At 44.3% G+C, this 16,003-nt stretch overlaps 1 protein-coding gene across 4 annotated transcripts in view; it reads right to left on the bottom strand.

The window, feature by feature from the left end:
* rerea (arginine-glutamic acid dipeptide (RE) repeats a) overlaps positions 1-16,003 on the bottom strand; it is a 125,259-nt gene that overhangs the window by 77,621 nt on the left and 31,635 nt on the right. For 2 of the 4 annotated variants that reach the window (XM_063465456.1, XM_063465459.1), the window contains exon 1: positions 12,437-13,035. The exons of the other annotated variants lie outside the window; for them this stretch is intronic. The gene's annotated coding sequence lies outside the window, so the exon portion shown is untranslated. Of the gene's footprint in view, positions 1-12,436; positions 13,036-16,003 lie in introns of those variants that run through there. 4 annotated transcript variants of the gene reach the window in all.

The raw sequence follows: 16,003 nt of genomic DNA, 5'->3' as shown, positions 1-16,003 counted from the left end.
ATCATTATGCCACACAGAGTGACGTGCCAACACTGAGGAAAAACTAACATAAATAGATAAGAGTGACAGATAAGACAGCTCTGAGGTTTCAAACTGACAGCACAGGCCAAAGGGGGGGCACTGAAGGATGTCTTAAAGAATAGCTCCCCAAAACAAAGCCATTAGGTCAGTACACAAAACCATTTTTCCGCCTAAATTATTTAGCTGTGTGGTGGCAAACTGCTCCATCCTGGAGCAGATGGCTGAGGAGGGGGGGTGGGGTAGTGGAGGACAATCCTTCCTTTCAGTGTCTTATAATGATCGGAGCCAAAAAAAACACCTCCACCTAGAGATACCACAGGATGGTATTACCTCTAATTAGGCAGGGCTATTATTTTATATGCAAACACCTCTCCTCCAACCACCAACTGCCGCCGCCACACCAACACTTGACTGATTGCCATTACAAACCAAATAAAACGCAGCATTCATCTCTTTAAAAATAGAACTCGCTTTTGTTTGCATCCTACATGCTAATTTGAGCTTCCTCGGAGCCAAAGCCATAATTCACGCAGCCAGTCGATGTATAAGCGCCGCAAATACGCACCGTCAGGAAGGCTTCCTAGGTTAGAGATGTGTTTGTTTAAGAAAAAGGTTTAGAAAGCAGTCGACGGGGGGTACAATATTCAGTGTGGCATTCAACCTTGTCATCCACCATCTCAGTCATGCAAGCCAGTGATCTCAGGCGGAGGGGAAAGCACCCTCTGTACTGTGCATGAGAATAATATGAATGATGAATCTGTGAAGCCTCCACAGAGCTAACCACACTTTTTTAAACTAAACCCACAGATGGGGCAGTGTTGTTAACACTGCCTTCTTTTGGATGAGTCTCCCTCATCCCAAAAAAAAAAAAAAAGGAGGAAAAAAAAGGCATGGGTGGGGGGAGGGAAGTGGCTAGGAGTGATGAAAACAGTGCTGGAACAAGTAGGATCTGAGCTCAGAGCTCTCATATCCTCTGAGGACAGCTCATAAAACATGCAGTGGCTGCGACTGGGCCTCTTGCAGTAGTGGCATTTTAGTGCACCCTGCCACACACAGGTAGCCTACAAATACACACAATTAATTTTAAAGAGCATGGAGGAGTCAGACCTGCATGGTTTACTACTTGGAACACAAGCAAATGCTCAGGTCTTCCCCTAAATTAAGGCATCAGCTACAGAAGGCAACTATTTTCCGAGATTATTAACAGCAGGGGCCTGGAACAATGGGCCTCTGGGAAAATTTAAGAATAGAAGCTAGGCATTAGTCGGTGTACAGTAGTGATCCAGAGATTAACTCTGCCTGTTCATGTGTGAAATGGGGACTTGATCCCCAACTGATAGTGTGCTATGCCTCCAGCCAACACAAGCTGAATATTTTTCAGCCCCACATCCCAATACATAACAATTGCAATACATTGGATTACGCATGGCATCCTTCACAGTGCAACAACGATGACGCATTAAAAATACCAGCCAACACCAGAAATCTCAGGCAGGCTATGGTCCCGCTATTTTTTTTTCCCTTTCTTTCCTCTAAACCAAAGGTGAACAGAGCTGGCTGTGTGTGTGTGAGTTGATGCGAATAATCCTCAAATATTCCAGGAATGTTAATGTTAGGCTTTGACCATGGCAGCCTTGCAGACTTCTCCTCTTGTCACCGGGCCATTGATGACATTAAAAACACTACCTGCCTGTGCCAAGAGCATAAAATTTAAGAACAGCTTGCCTTCTTAATATTCAATAAAATAATACCAGGGGAAGAAATAATAATGTGCACTGCACTAAATTACCCCAGTGCTCTGAGACACAATTGTTACCTAATCCCATGCTTGCATTCTGTTTAAATACAGCATATGCTCTGTTCATGCATAGGAAAACGGTCTTAAATACGTCTGCCATTACCGTCGCTTTGGTGAAAATCTAGGGAGGGCAGGTTTGTGCAGCTACACGCTTGTTAAAATAGCTTCCCACTGCATCTGCAAGCTTATAAAAAGCCACTGAGAGCATTTTCACTACAGTGCTGCATTCATCTGTGTGTATACACACGTGTCAATCTGAAATGTGTAGGCCATTGACAGGCACCACGTAGATATATAAACAAAAAATTGCTGCTGCTGCTCCCGAGCAACTGTATTTGCAGTTCGGGTTAGACTATGCGCTCGGCCAGTAAATGGCTGGAGTGTAATGTGCCTTGACCTTCCATCTTTCTTTCAGCAGCTCCTTACATATATTGCTGTCTCTCCTCATATATCACTGGGGCAAATGGCGTCCTTCACCCTGCTCCCTGCTGTCCCCTCCTTAAAAGGCTGAGGGGACATCTTTGCCTGCTGTACTCAATTGACAGCCCTGGCAGCTTCTTCACTGAGCACGAGGGGAGGGGGGAATAAGGCTCGTCGAGGGGAAATGCTGCAATGAATAATTATGTTTCATAACGTGCCCCCTCCCTCCTTTGTTAGCATCAAACAATAATTAATGGGGAACAGGGTGGGGAGGAGGGAGGGGAGGCAAGTAAGAGTCTGCTTTTTGCTTTCCACAACAAGAGGGTCAATATGCCCTTCAACCCTTTCTCTCTGCTAACTGTCAACGCGGGAGATGCCTCATCCCTCTAAAAACATGCTCTTAGCTTATTTATGATCCCAGTTGCTCTGTTGGAGAAAAGGCAGTATTCCTGCTACACTCAGCGAAAACCGTCCGGATCGCTTTACACAGCAGTTCACTGCTTCCATCTCTACACCTCTTTCTCAGCAAGCCAACCCAACAATTCAATAATGAATATGAAATGCCTCCTGATTGATGTCTATGGGAGTTGGAGGAGCTGAAAATATGGGGCTATCGGACATGGGCTCGACTTGATTACGTTTTTGTTTTAAGTTAAAAAAAAAAAAATCTCTGATCAGCAGTGGCAAAGCCAGTCCTGATCAAATTAGCGCCGCACTAAGAGCTCCATTGATCTTGGCGCTCATCTGTGCATATGAGGCCCGGAAAGGCAGCTGGTAATCCAATAGCAGCAATGGGAAGTGCTTCAAGGACTCTGCTGTGTTTACCCACCTATTTCCTACGTAGAGAGGCAAGATGTTAGTGCACGCCACTCACTGGGCTGATTGGAAGCCTCGGGGCCTTGGGAACGCCAGTGAAATGAATAAGAGCCGCAGTGTGACCAAAAGCAAGGTACTTGAAAGCTCAAAGTAATTGCTTTCACCACAGCTATCACGTAATGAGTAAACAGGATGAATCAAGCAGAGCGTAGATCAGTGTTTAAATGAGCTGTGCAGTAACATTCAAGTCCTAATAGAGGCTTCACTTCATAATCCTGGCCAAACCTCTAAAGCCAAGACCGATGTCAATTTAAAGGTTCTTTTTCACAAGAGATTTAAAGTGTAAAGTCAGGAGAATCGATGCTGGGAAATCTCTCTTTACACTGCGATAACTTCATTGCATTCGGCACCGATGCAAACCTTTGCAATCAATTTTGCATGACATGAATGACATCGAACAAGAACCCACAGGGCAGAGATCATGTGAAATGAAACAGAGCAAATCTGAGGCAGTAAAGGGCAAAACATACAGCTGTTTCTCTTTTGGAAGTAGTTCAAGTGTGGTGCACCTGGACAGTGTTCCTGTTGTGCATTAAAGATTGCGGCGCTGCTGCCACAACAATGCCGTTTCTCATGCACACGCACACACACATGTAATCCATCAAGGATTCATGAGTGAATGCTCAATAGCAGACCAAGTGCATTTCTCTCCTTCATATCACTGCAGCAAGAAAAGAGTGAGAACTCTTCATCAGCCCACAGGCGCACCACAAACACACACTACTCTCATACCACACTAATAACCTTGGGCTGTCTACCAATGGCATGACTTTATGGAACAGTATGGGCTCTAAATAGAAGCTCAATTTCTCACCGGCAGTCTGTAACAGCTCTATTTCAGCCACCCTGTCATTAAATATTTATCTTAGCAGAGTGGCAGATACCAAGGTGATATAACCATTTAAAAATCCAAATCTAGGCCTTTTTTTTCTGCCCCTCACACTCTCACTCACTCCTCCACTGCCACAACAAAGACCTATTTTTAAAAGGATTATCTACAAGTGTTCCTTTAATCAGTGCACGGCAGAATTGTAGAAATCCCTCAACAACAGTCCCAGAGGAATACCTTTCTCTGAAGCCCTATCAGGAAGAGGATCTCCTTCACCGACAGCAGGCTGTGAGTGAGTGGGAGTGAGTGTGTGTTTGAGGATGAAAAGATGTGCAGCTACCTTGCTATGATGTCCTCTCTAACAATCTCAGAACAAAGGCCTCCATTTTGAAGTGGAGTTATGATGGCATGGGGCTCTTAAGGTCTTCTGTTGCTGTGTGTCCTATTGCTTTCTATCCTCTTTGTTAGCCTGCTGTTTGTTATACTTGCGAGATAAGCCACTGTTGTGGGTGGCTGGGCATACTACAGCAACCGGTGTAGGGCCCGAGTGCCAAAGCCGACAGTCTGTGGGAGGGATTGTGGGCGTTATAGATCACTGGGAGACAGATGTCCAGTCTTGCCCCTGTGCTGACACAAACACTAACCCCAAAAAGCTGTGTGTTTGCAAACTGGACTGTTTCCTGATGGGTCTTAAGTTCAACTTTATCAGACTTTATCAAGGCAGCATTCCACTGCTTTGCTATTTATAAAACATGCACTCAAGAGATAAACGTAGGAGAGCCAAATCAGCGATATTAACAATGAAAAAAATCTGGTTTGTGTTATTACATGAATCTATTTCCCCCCCCCCCCCCTTTATAAGATAAAGGTAGCTAATCATCTCCAGTACACCCACATACAAAAACCGATGAGCTTGTTAAATTTACTTTATTTTCAAGTAACTGCAAAGTGGGATGACCCTTGGGTCCCACCAAACCCCACCCCACCCACTTGGATGTTAACTTTTAACAGCAACCACAATAAGCACATACCCACTTAAATCACCTGGATAAATACATAAAACCTGTTAGTCTGCAGCAGCCTGTAGTTTCCCAATAATATTGCACCATCCCAGTGGCTGTGTTGCGTGAATTCCTTGTTTCAAGAAGAAGTCCTTAATGACATTAGCTAAAGCGGTATACATGCTCTGTTATAATGAGTTGTTTGTCTATTGCCTCTTTATACTAGATCGTGAAGCTGTGACACCACGAGTGCAGTGGGCTGCTGGGTAATTTTCATTTAAGACTAGACTGAAGACTGAAAATTGGTTCCCATTTAAATGTCAGAAATTTTCATTTTAAAATGTAACTGACTGCACTGTCGCATTACTTCAAACAATAGATGTCATTTAACTCTTTAGGGTTACTGTTAGTTGGCTTTACGCTTAAAAGCCAACTAACAGTAACTCTCGAAGTGCTTGAAGCAGTTTCTGTCTTTTCTGGTTTCTGTCGATTTCAGGTTTGCTTACAGAACAAATGACTGGGTGTGCATTAAAAGCTGGTCTCTGCCTATGCAGGTACCCTTGGAAAAATCCGGAAACTATTCTAACAATGATCAAACCATGTCTTTACTGAGATATACTGACATGTAAAAATCAGCTTTATTAAGAGTACAGGGGATGTCGGCAAAAGTCATATTTATAGGGGAAAGAATTAAAGTAGCTTTACATGGAAATTTTAAAAATAAAGTATAACAATTAAAATCCCACATGCTCAAAAAAATGCTCAATTTGCCTTTTCAGAATGTTATGGCTGTAGCGGTGTATTCAACAATTTATTTATTGGGCTTGCATTGTTTCCAATTTTTGGATTTGGATATTCTCTGCTTTTGTTTTTAAGATGCAGACATGTATAAGAGCTTGAGTATACAAGCTGAGACTTTTCTTTATGTGATCACTTTACACATATATTAAAAATCACAGCACAGTCATTATTCTTACTATGCATAATTTGGCTGTGATTACAATATGAGGCAGAGCAACACTTAACGCCCAATCCCCACTCCCCCTTCCCTAACAAAGTTTGGAAGCCTAAAAACATGGATGTTCAGGACAGATTTAGTCGAAGTCTACACATCTACAGTCTGATAAACATTACAAGCTGTCTTCTGCTGGAAAACAAGCAGCCTGATTTTGTGAGCAAAAATGACAGCAGGTGTGAGCATACGAAGAAATGTGAGTTTGGATAAAAGCATAAGCATTTAATGAATACAGTGAAAGCCTCTGGAGAACAGATGACTGGCAGGGCACTGGCAAGACAAGTATCATTGTCTCTGACAAACGCAGTGAGATTCTCTGCCGCACTAAAAGTGTCATGCTCCAATAAGCAGAATCAAACCCTTTGAGCATCTGCTGTCTTTAACTCGGCCTCTCTTTGTTTTATCGTGCACTGTCACAGTTAATGATTTCCTCCAGATCTCCATTTTCCACATGCGATTTACATGTTTGAAATGCTCAGTTGAGCAGATGCAGGTTTGTGAAACAACCATTACTGCCAAGCGGAATCCTATGAGCGTTTGGGTAGAGCTTAGAAATTTCATTTCAAAAGCTAGGTTGATCAAGAGAAAACAGACAAGGTATCAGCATATTGCCTTTCAGTTTCTTCTTGTTTACATATCTGAGTTGTGCAGTCATCCCTTCCAGAGAGAATCGTGGCCAGCAAAAACAATTACACTACCCCCGCCCAAGCAAAAGCCTCTCACTGGCTGCCTCGACTCAGCCTGACAATCGTGCCCATTAGATCTTTCTGTGAATTAACGCTAGTTAACTTAAATCACTGACAGACATCAAGAATAGTCATTAGCCTGTCTTTTAAAAAAAGAGAGAATGATTTGCTGGTTCAGAGAGATCATCTCCTTACACGCAGCCTGGGGCGGCCCTTACTGTCTAGCTCATTATTTTTGTAAGAACAAGGCCACTGATGAATCCTGTTGGATTAAATGTAAGGTGTTCTTGTTATGACCTGGCTTATACACACGCACACAACAGCCGCCTGCATAAAGCTGGCTCCTTTTACAGACAAAAGAAAATGAAGTTACTCGCCAACGCCGCGAATATACAGATAATTCTCCTTCGGCTGAGCTGCAAAATCAAAGTGGGATTTCTGGAGTACATCACTCCCACACAGCTGCACACTCGGCTCTGAGAAAAGCTGTCAAATGTTGGGCTTTTTGTGGATATTAGCTGAGCTGACAAGTGCCAATGATACACTGTGAGTGATAAAGACATTCATTCCTGCTCAGAGTTTTTCCAGATGTGATAGTCTGCAATGCTCCAGCGCTTCATTTACAGGACAGGAAAAAAAAAAAAAGAGTCTGTTGCTGTGCGCCCCCCCCATTTACGTTGCCACGGTGACAAATGAAAAGCAGAATCACCCACACAACTAATCAAATGAGTGAGTGACAACAAGTCAATATTTTCTCATTGTGTGGACAAGCAATATATCTGCACAGTAACAGCCTGTGCTGCAAGGCTTGAAGGCTTAGGCAATGCTAGACTCGGAGCATTATGAGGATAATGTGCCAATAATCTGGCTCGGTGCGGCTGTTAAGACCAGCGCCAATAAAAAGACACGGTATCAATAGAGAACCACTACCAAGTACGGACTGAATTACCAGTGCAACAAACATAGTCTAGACTCATACTTAAAACAAGAACGGAGCGCCATGTAATGGCTACAAGCCAACAAAGACAAAAGACGTAATTGGACATTGATCTGTGGAGGTTTAAGAATAAACAAGACATCCTTAGAGTAACCCTGAACAGTATGCAAACACACCTTACTCAGATGTGAGAGGAAACAAGAATAAACGAACATTTAGTGCTCAGAGAATTAAGAGAGAATTAAGACTGTGTACATTTTACGTAAACTCCTTAGGGCTCTCTTGTCATTTTTAAAAGACATCTCCTTAAAAAAAGACAGCAACACACACACATAAATTAGCCTCCTTTTGATTGCATCCTCAACATAAAATGGAGTAAACATCATCTCTACAAGCTTGGTTAAACACGAGCAAGATCAATGGGCAAATTTATCAGCAAATATTACCATTCGCTGCCTGGCAAGTAATCATTAAGGAATGGCACTGATGCATTATTCATTGGCTAATGTATAATTCAGACTTAACAGCAGATTTATGCATAAATAAAGCCATGATACATTTAAACACATTTAATGTTTACTCACTAAAATAGGATATGAATGCACAGCATGAACGCATCCCCACTGGTGTCATTTGATTAGCTGCTACTAATCCAGAGGATGCGGGGACATCAGGTGGCAATAGCACATGGATTTTATGAATACATGCTACTAATGCAAAACATCTCATCTAAAAAATAAATATAGAGTAGCTATCTGGGGGCAGGTGCCTAAAACAATGTTACACGGTATTACGTTCTGAAGTAAATAAAAACAGGGATTGGTCAATAAAGCCCAGGCGTGCTGTAATTTAGTATTCTGGCATGCAAAGATTTGTGCGGCTGTCGCTTTATCTCCTTCAGACATCAGTGGTGATTAAAGCTCATATCAAGATTGCGGGGATGTTCTTGTTGTAGTGTCAGAGCTGGTGTCAGAGGGACAGTCAACAGGGAGGACGAGGGAAATAGAGAGGACGCACAGGCTCCATCTCACTGTGTTCAGAGCAGGCAGCCCTGTGGGGACCGCCATTCCACTTTATGGCCATGCACTGAATTAACAAGGCCAGATGTCCCCCCACTTAACATGTGCGAAAAGTGCCCTCTGATGGGCTCAGCTGCTTTAAGGATGTACAGACATAGAGCTGGAGGAGGGAGGGTGGAAGGAAAGGAGATAGGGCCTATTTTCAATTATCCCAATTTCTCACTCATCGCTGGCTCCTGAGGTTTTTGTTAATTAAAGATATCGGCTTTTCCTCTGTGCACACAACAAATTAAAAGGAATTTTCTATGAACAATCAAAGCACCTCTCCAGTCCTTATTTGCTCTCCATTTCAGTAGTCACCCACCAGAGGGTACTGCCTCCTTAGCAGTTCCAGTACCACTGTTTCATGTGCACTGTGTCAATCCGCGGCTAATGTATTCTAATGAGTCACAGGTACACCGCTATCTGCAAGGACAATAGGTCGCGAAGTGGTGAAGCAAGCTCGATCCATTTAGAAATGAAACCTGTCTAAAAAACTCCACAAGTCCTGGAGAGATTTATCATCGCTCCTCAAAACCTCCAGTCTGCTTCTGTGCAGTGGGGGTGGTGGAAATGGTAGGAAAAGCTAGGACTTTCATTGATTTTCCACCTGGCTTTTCTTTAACAAGCCTGTGCTTGCTGCTCTGTATTGTTGAGGTCAAAAGTGGGAGAGTAACTGCAAGAAATGCCTTTAATGTGGCCTAAGATATACACAGTTGAGCCCACATCGAGAAAAAAACAGAGATGTAATTTACCTATGTTTAAGCGATCAGCATCTCACAACAGTTTGTTTTTCAGGGAGTCAAAGGCCACATGTGTTTTCATTCATGCAACCTATTATAATAACAACTGAATCGTTTTCTTTGTAATTACAAAGGAATACAGTTGAGTCATTCAGGCTATTACCCGAATGGAAAACATATCAAGACCCCAGCAGACTTTCTCATTAGAGAGAAAATGATAGGCCCGCCAACACTGCATCAATTACAACTCGCCTTTCTCTAATTCTTCATGCGTTACATCATAATGCTAAAAAACAACATACAGCAACCTCAAAAGTGTGTGTTTTTTTTTCCTTTCTTTTTTTAAATTCTAGCAGCCAGCAACTGTCATCATCCTGACACCGAAGAGGGAGAAAAAAAAGGGGGCAGGGACACAGCGTGGTGCAATCCCACTGAGGGCCATCATGCGAGCAGATTAAATAACATTTTTCCAATGCCCTGTCAAACATTCAGCCGCCTCTGAGCAGCCAGACAGCCGTTACAGCCTCACTCTATGAAGCATCTCTCTCTCTGCATGGTCAGAAACAGCCTCTTTGATCTGGATATCGCCCCTCAGATTCCTCAGAGGTGACACTCATACACGCGCCCGTATGTGAGCTGAATGTTTACTAGCTCTCTGTACCTTGTCAGCAGTGAGGACTTGTGTTTGCAAAGTGCGGTGGGGTAGTGGGGGCGGCGGCGGCGGTGACTCACGCCGCTACTATGCTTCCCCTGGTTTACATGAATCAAACAACACAGTCTGCGGACTCGGATCAAATTCCACATCAGATTTCATTTCCCACAAACACTGGTATAAAGCACTGCAAATAGACATGATTGAAATGATACCGACAGCAGTAAGGCGGTGTGTACATAATTAAGATTTAGGCTGCTATACTCTCATCTGATAACAGCCTGAGTGCTGTGAAATGCTCGGCGCTCTCTTTCCATACAAATCCCACACTGCAGAACAACTCAGGCTCCTGTGTACAACTCCATTAAGAGGTCTGACCACTTCCTCTTTCGCTCCGTCCACAAGTAGTGAAACTAAATGGATATCCTAACCTCTGGGGAAGTGAAGAGGACGCCGCTTTAAAATGTGTTCACAAAGGCCAGCTATGCAAGTTTTCCACATGAGAGTGCAGGCTGAGACTGTGATTGCATGGTACGCAGACGTATATAAGTTAGAAATGGGCCCATTAGTGGCATAAAGAACTAAACCCAACCCTGCTGAAATAATAAAATAATACATATGGTGGGCCATCTTAATGAATGGCATTGGTCTACGTTTTTAAAAAAGCTCAGGATTATATTTCTGGCCTGTTTTAGTGGTGCAGTTAAGCTTAAAAGTAGTGAAATCAACTCAAAATCATCAACAGAGTGGCAGTAGGACCGGTCATCAACAAAATCAAATGATCAAAATCACAAATCGAGTCAAACACGGGAAATTAACAGACTGGCAAGCTGAGATTTACAAGTTAAAGGAACACTAGGAACAAGACACGCTGTTAAATTTTTAACCACAACTGCACCTTGTGCCTGATTCAGTGCCCTATGTTCTCACTCACATGATTTTTTTTAAAAGCAGTTGTGCCATACATTAATCACAAATACGCTGTCGTCCCACTCAAGCAGATTAATCACATCTGAATCATTAAGGTAGAGGTCACTTCCTAGCTACCAAGGTGACCAAAAAGAAAAAACAGGCACAGGAAACTTGGTATGGTAGAGATTAACTCCTCACAATTAGCAATGCAACTCTGAGTTTATGTGGTAGTTCAGCGCAAAAATCCAGCAGGAGGATTCCAGGAAGGGACTGTTTTTACACAGCGCAGATTGAAGGCAATCACCGCTTCACTCCCCTCCACCCCTCCTTGATTTGAATCTCTGTTTGTGCTTATGTGCCCACGTACCCAGTGGATTCAGCCTCTGACACCCAGACTTACTACGACCAATTTACAGCGGTTTAAGTAAACCCCCCCCCCCTTCTGCCATAACTCGAAAAGAGTGGATAAGCTGCCTTTCAGACAAATAACTGTAGTCTGCTTTAAAATCCTAAGCTGCCACCTCCTGAACATACACACAAACACACACACACACACATATCCCACCAGCCAACCCCCCCCTTGCTCTTTTCAACCCCAGAGCCTCCCCCACCACCACCCCCACAGTGAGAGCTGCATGTGCTCCGGCCAGAGTTCACAGCCTCTGGGGTGATGAAGGGGGGGGGATCAAGTTAATTTGGTGGGTCCTTCCATAGTTTGCAACTGGCAAGGCCGTTCTCACAGACAGTAAACTCCCCCATCTTTTAAAAAAACAAAACGCTCCACTTAGCCTCCATTATTACAGCTGGATTACCAATTTATGACATGACAAAGAGTGAAAATCCAACAGTCGAGCCTTTAATGTTACACTGGGGGAAATCCCACTAGTCAGAATGTATGTACGACCAACTCACTGACACTCATTTTGACATTTCTCCTGTAAAAATGCAACTTTTGTTTTTGGTCTTTCTTTTTTTTTTAGTTGTTCCTCAAAGTTAATTGATTGCTAAAATGCTTGAGCATGAGGAACTTCCACATGTCTGATGTTTCCTTCCCTGGCAGCAAAAACTGCATTGCAAGCCCAGTTTCTGTTTACTTCATTTTTCACACTTAAAAAAAAAAAACATTAGCTGCTGAAACTACTGTTAGAGGGCCCGCAGGGTCACGGAGGTTGTGTTGTGGGGGTCTGCTACAGTCCACAGGAGATACAAGTTCTACCACAATGCAGACAACTTTGCAGCTCAAAAGCAGTTGAGTGAGGGTCACGCACACAGCACACTTCCTCCTCTGGGTATAAACAAAAATAAGGGCATTTCAGACTCAAACTGTGCGTGTGCCACCCGGCTTTTCGCCTTGCTAGTGCCCAAATCCAGTGTCTTTATCACACACATACACACACACAGCTCCCAGTCTGCACCCCCCCCCCCCTCCTCCAACCACAACTCTCCTACAATCTTTTTTTTTTTTTTTTTTTGTATTCAACTACTCACCCGCCAGTCTGCTGATTCTTTGGGAGTCCCACAGACTGCTGCAAACAAGTTCAAAACGCGATCCTTGCCCAAGATGACCCACCGAACTTAAAAAGGCAAGCCAGCTGGACTTAATCCAAGACCCGGGACAAAAACGAGGCGAACACGGACACTTTTTCTTCTTCTTCTTTTTTTGTATCCCCCCACTGAAAGAAGAAAACGCCACCCGCACGGAGGGACTCAGGCGAGCACTTGCTTCAACAAAAGACGGTTTCACTTTACTGATAGGCTGCTCACGTCCGGAATGAGCCCGATCAAAGGCACTACAGCGCTAGCGAGTCCCCCCTCGAAACTGCTCCTATTCCCTTTGGCCGTGTTGTTGTTGCTGTCGATGACAGTGTCCACAAGCAAAGTAACATAGCGCTTGTTTCGAGGGGTAGGAAACCAGCGAGTTCGCCGTTAACAGGCTCCGCTTCCTTTTTCCACACACACACACACACACGCACACACACACACACACACACACCACGATCTTGCTCTCTCTCTCTCTCTGTTTCGCACACACACACACCACGCGCACGCTCTCTCCCCCTTTCTCTCTCTCTCTCTCTCCTCCTATGCACACACTCCACGCTCCCTCCGAGTCTGTAAACCTCCCCCCTTCCTCCTCTTCTCTTCCTCCCCTCCTCCTCCCCCTCTTCAGCTGTTCAACAGACGCATCCACATGGCTGACCTAGTCTTTCTTTATCCAGACACTAGTGAAGGAGAATTACGCCGACCACACTCAAAAAAAAAAGGCGGAAAAAAATCCGAGCGAAACAAAAACATGGACTGGATTCAAATAATCGTCATGGACAAAGATGGGGTGGGTTGGTGGGTGGTTGGGGGACGCCATTGGGGGCTGTTGATTGATGCCTGCGCCTTGGGGACACCGATGCGTGTGCGTGCGCGCGCATCAGGAAGCGAGGTGCACGGCGGCCAAAGTAGCCCGACCCGACCTTCATCATCGTCGTCATCATCATCATCAAGCGATCAATGACAACGCTTATGGGGAATGTGACTGAAACACTAAAGCGACACAATGAGAGCGTGCTGTAGCGCTGCCTTTGTAAATAATTGCTTAATAGCCCACATTTCCCGCGCCACGCGGCACTGACACGTTTCTTTTCTAAACGGTGACACAAATATATAAATAACTACATGTAACGCCATCCTTACGGTACAGGTCGCTGATTTCTATCTGAAAACATTAGTACGTGCACCCCCTCCCCACCCCTCCAGAATACACACCAGAGAGAGATGTGAGTGGATGCCGCTCGGGTTTGTAGGAGCTCATTTGCATTTTTGGATAATGAATTAATTAGTCACCCCACCCATTAAAAAGGCAGAAACAAGCAGGGATGGTAATGTGACTAGTCCATTAGCCATAGTTCGTTTTTTTGCAGGGGGGGGGGGTCTTTATTTTTTATTTTTCTAATGGTAAACCTGTACATTTTTCCAAGGTCCCTGCGCTTATTTTGTTGAATTTCACGGTAAAAAAAAAAACAACAAAAAAAACCGCACAACACTATTTAGTCCCCCCCCCTTTTTTTTTTAATCTAAATGCTGCCATTAAGAGAAAAACCTGACGGCACACTAACACACCTAGGAAGAGCAGTGACACAAAGACGGACTGTGTTACCTTGTAAATTAATAGGATAATTTTCATTTCACCCAGCGAGTAGCTTGACACATTTTCATTGTCTTAAACATGATATTGGATCACTGTTAAAAAAAAAAATCCAATTAACTAAAGCAAATAGTGCATTGGGCTAGTTTTTTTGGCACTAAAGGCAAACCTGGGCAGCAGGAGAGACGGGCAGTGAGGATCGATAGAAATTGAGTTGAGGGGTGGTGTGCAGGGGGCCCTTCATTGTGCTACAAACCACGTTGGTCGTCTTCATTTCAATGGCAGCGGGGTGGTGGTGGGCTCTGCTGTGTAACAGAGTGCTGGTAAAAACCTTTTCCAGCTCCTGAGGCAACTGTCCTGAGATGTCGACCCCCCGCCCCCACACCACTTAGAAACCCAACACCATGAGCAGCCACAGCTCCTCCCTCATCACAGTATGTATACATTTCACAGGATCAGTGTTTATGATATTTACACACAGTCTCCCTCCTTTCCCCGAGACGCACAAACACTCAGAGGGTCCAGAAGGATGGATGGGGAGATGGAAACGCACGTCTCCCTCGGTTTCTATCACACAATCAAAGCGTAAAAGATTTTTCAGTCTAGTGACTCAAAATGCCACCATTTCCAGCACAGCGCAAGGCTTAAGTTGGGCCCAAGACGGCAGTGAAGGGCGAGTGCAGCGAATCCACTCTGAAGGCAGTGCGAAGCAAAGCTGGATTGGCTGGCCCGGGCAGGCTCCCCTCCCCGGCAGATGAGATCCCATTATCAGGCGGACGAGAACTCCACCTCCAGGATTTCACAGCTCCTCTGTTTATCACATGGCTCTGTCAAGTTGGGCACCATTAACCGATAATGAAAGGAGACAACCGGTGCAGTTACAAGCAAAGCACTCCACATTCTACAGGCCTAAGCATGTATCTGGGAAGCTGACTGTGTCTATTCAATTCTGTTCAGCATTCAAACGGCCCATCACAATACCTTTTCCCCGAGCGCCCCTCTCTACAGCTATAGCGCCTTCGATCCCGACAGAGCAAAATCTGGTTGCTTGGTCTCTGTTTTTGAATTCAGAGGCAATGAAATTTAACAGAGCCGCTTTAAAGAGGGGGGAAAATGGCACTTTCCTATAACACTCCCTTCATAAAGACTATCAGAGGAGAAGAATTTCGGTAGAAGTTAAGAAAACCAGAAAAGGTGGATGATGACACACACACACACACACACACACACACACACACACACAAAAAAAAACAGCACATTAAACCAAACACAAGCTATCATTTTGAAATAAGTTTTCCCTCAACCACATCAAACACAATTAGTACAAGTGTTACTGAACAAAAAGACTGCCACTGAATCAAAGACCCACATGCCCCTCCCCGGTCTGTCTACTCCATTTATGGTTTATAGGACTCTGTAGCCACTTACCCTCATTAAAAATGAATACTTAACAAAAGCTGTGGCTGACACAAACTGTTTGCTTTAGCCTGATTTCTCTGTGCTGGAGGGGAAGAAAAAAACAAAACAAAAACAAGCCACTCAGAGGCAGCAAACGGAGAGCAGGGGAGACAGAGAGACAGACAGAAGAGGGGGAGAAAGTGCTCAGCAACACAAATAAGTCAGCCAGTAGCTGAAACAACAGAAAAAAGTGACATGGATGACTGAGCCAAGCCTGTGAGATAGTTGGCAAGCCTCAGAGGCCTTGGCCTCTTAAGCACTCATATCTAGTAACTTCATTTAATACATTCACCAGGGATGAGCAGACGGGTTGAAGGAGGGGGGAAAAAGGATTTAGAGAAGAAAACAATACTTGTACACCAGGAAGAGGGTTAGGCTGTGGTGGTGCTGGTGGTGGGGGTGTGCTTCAGAGGCTCGACTTTAACACATGACTAAATCTCTACTGTGTAACAAGCTAACTT

The sequence above is a fragment of the Pelmatolapia mariae genome, linkage group LG20 (assembly GCF_036321145.2).
Source record: "Pelmatolapia mariae isolate MD_Pm_ZW linkage group LG20, Pm_UMD_F_2, whole genome shotgun sequence".
In the NCBI taxonomy this organism is placed as follows: Eukaryota; Metazoa; Chordata; class Actinopteri; order Cichliformes; family Cichlidae; genus Pelmatolapia; species Pelmatolapia mariae.
The sequence above is the reverse complement of the archived record's forward strand: the minus strand, read 5'-3'. Positions and strand labels throughout refer to the sequence as shown.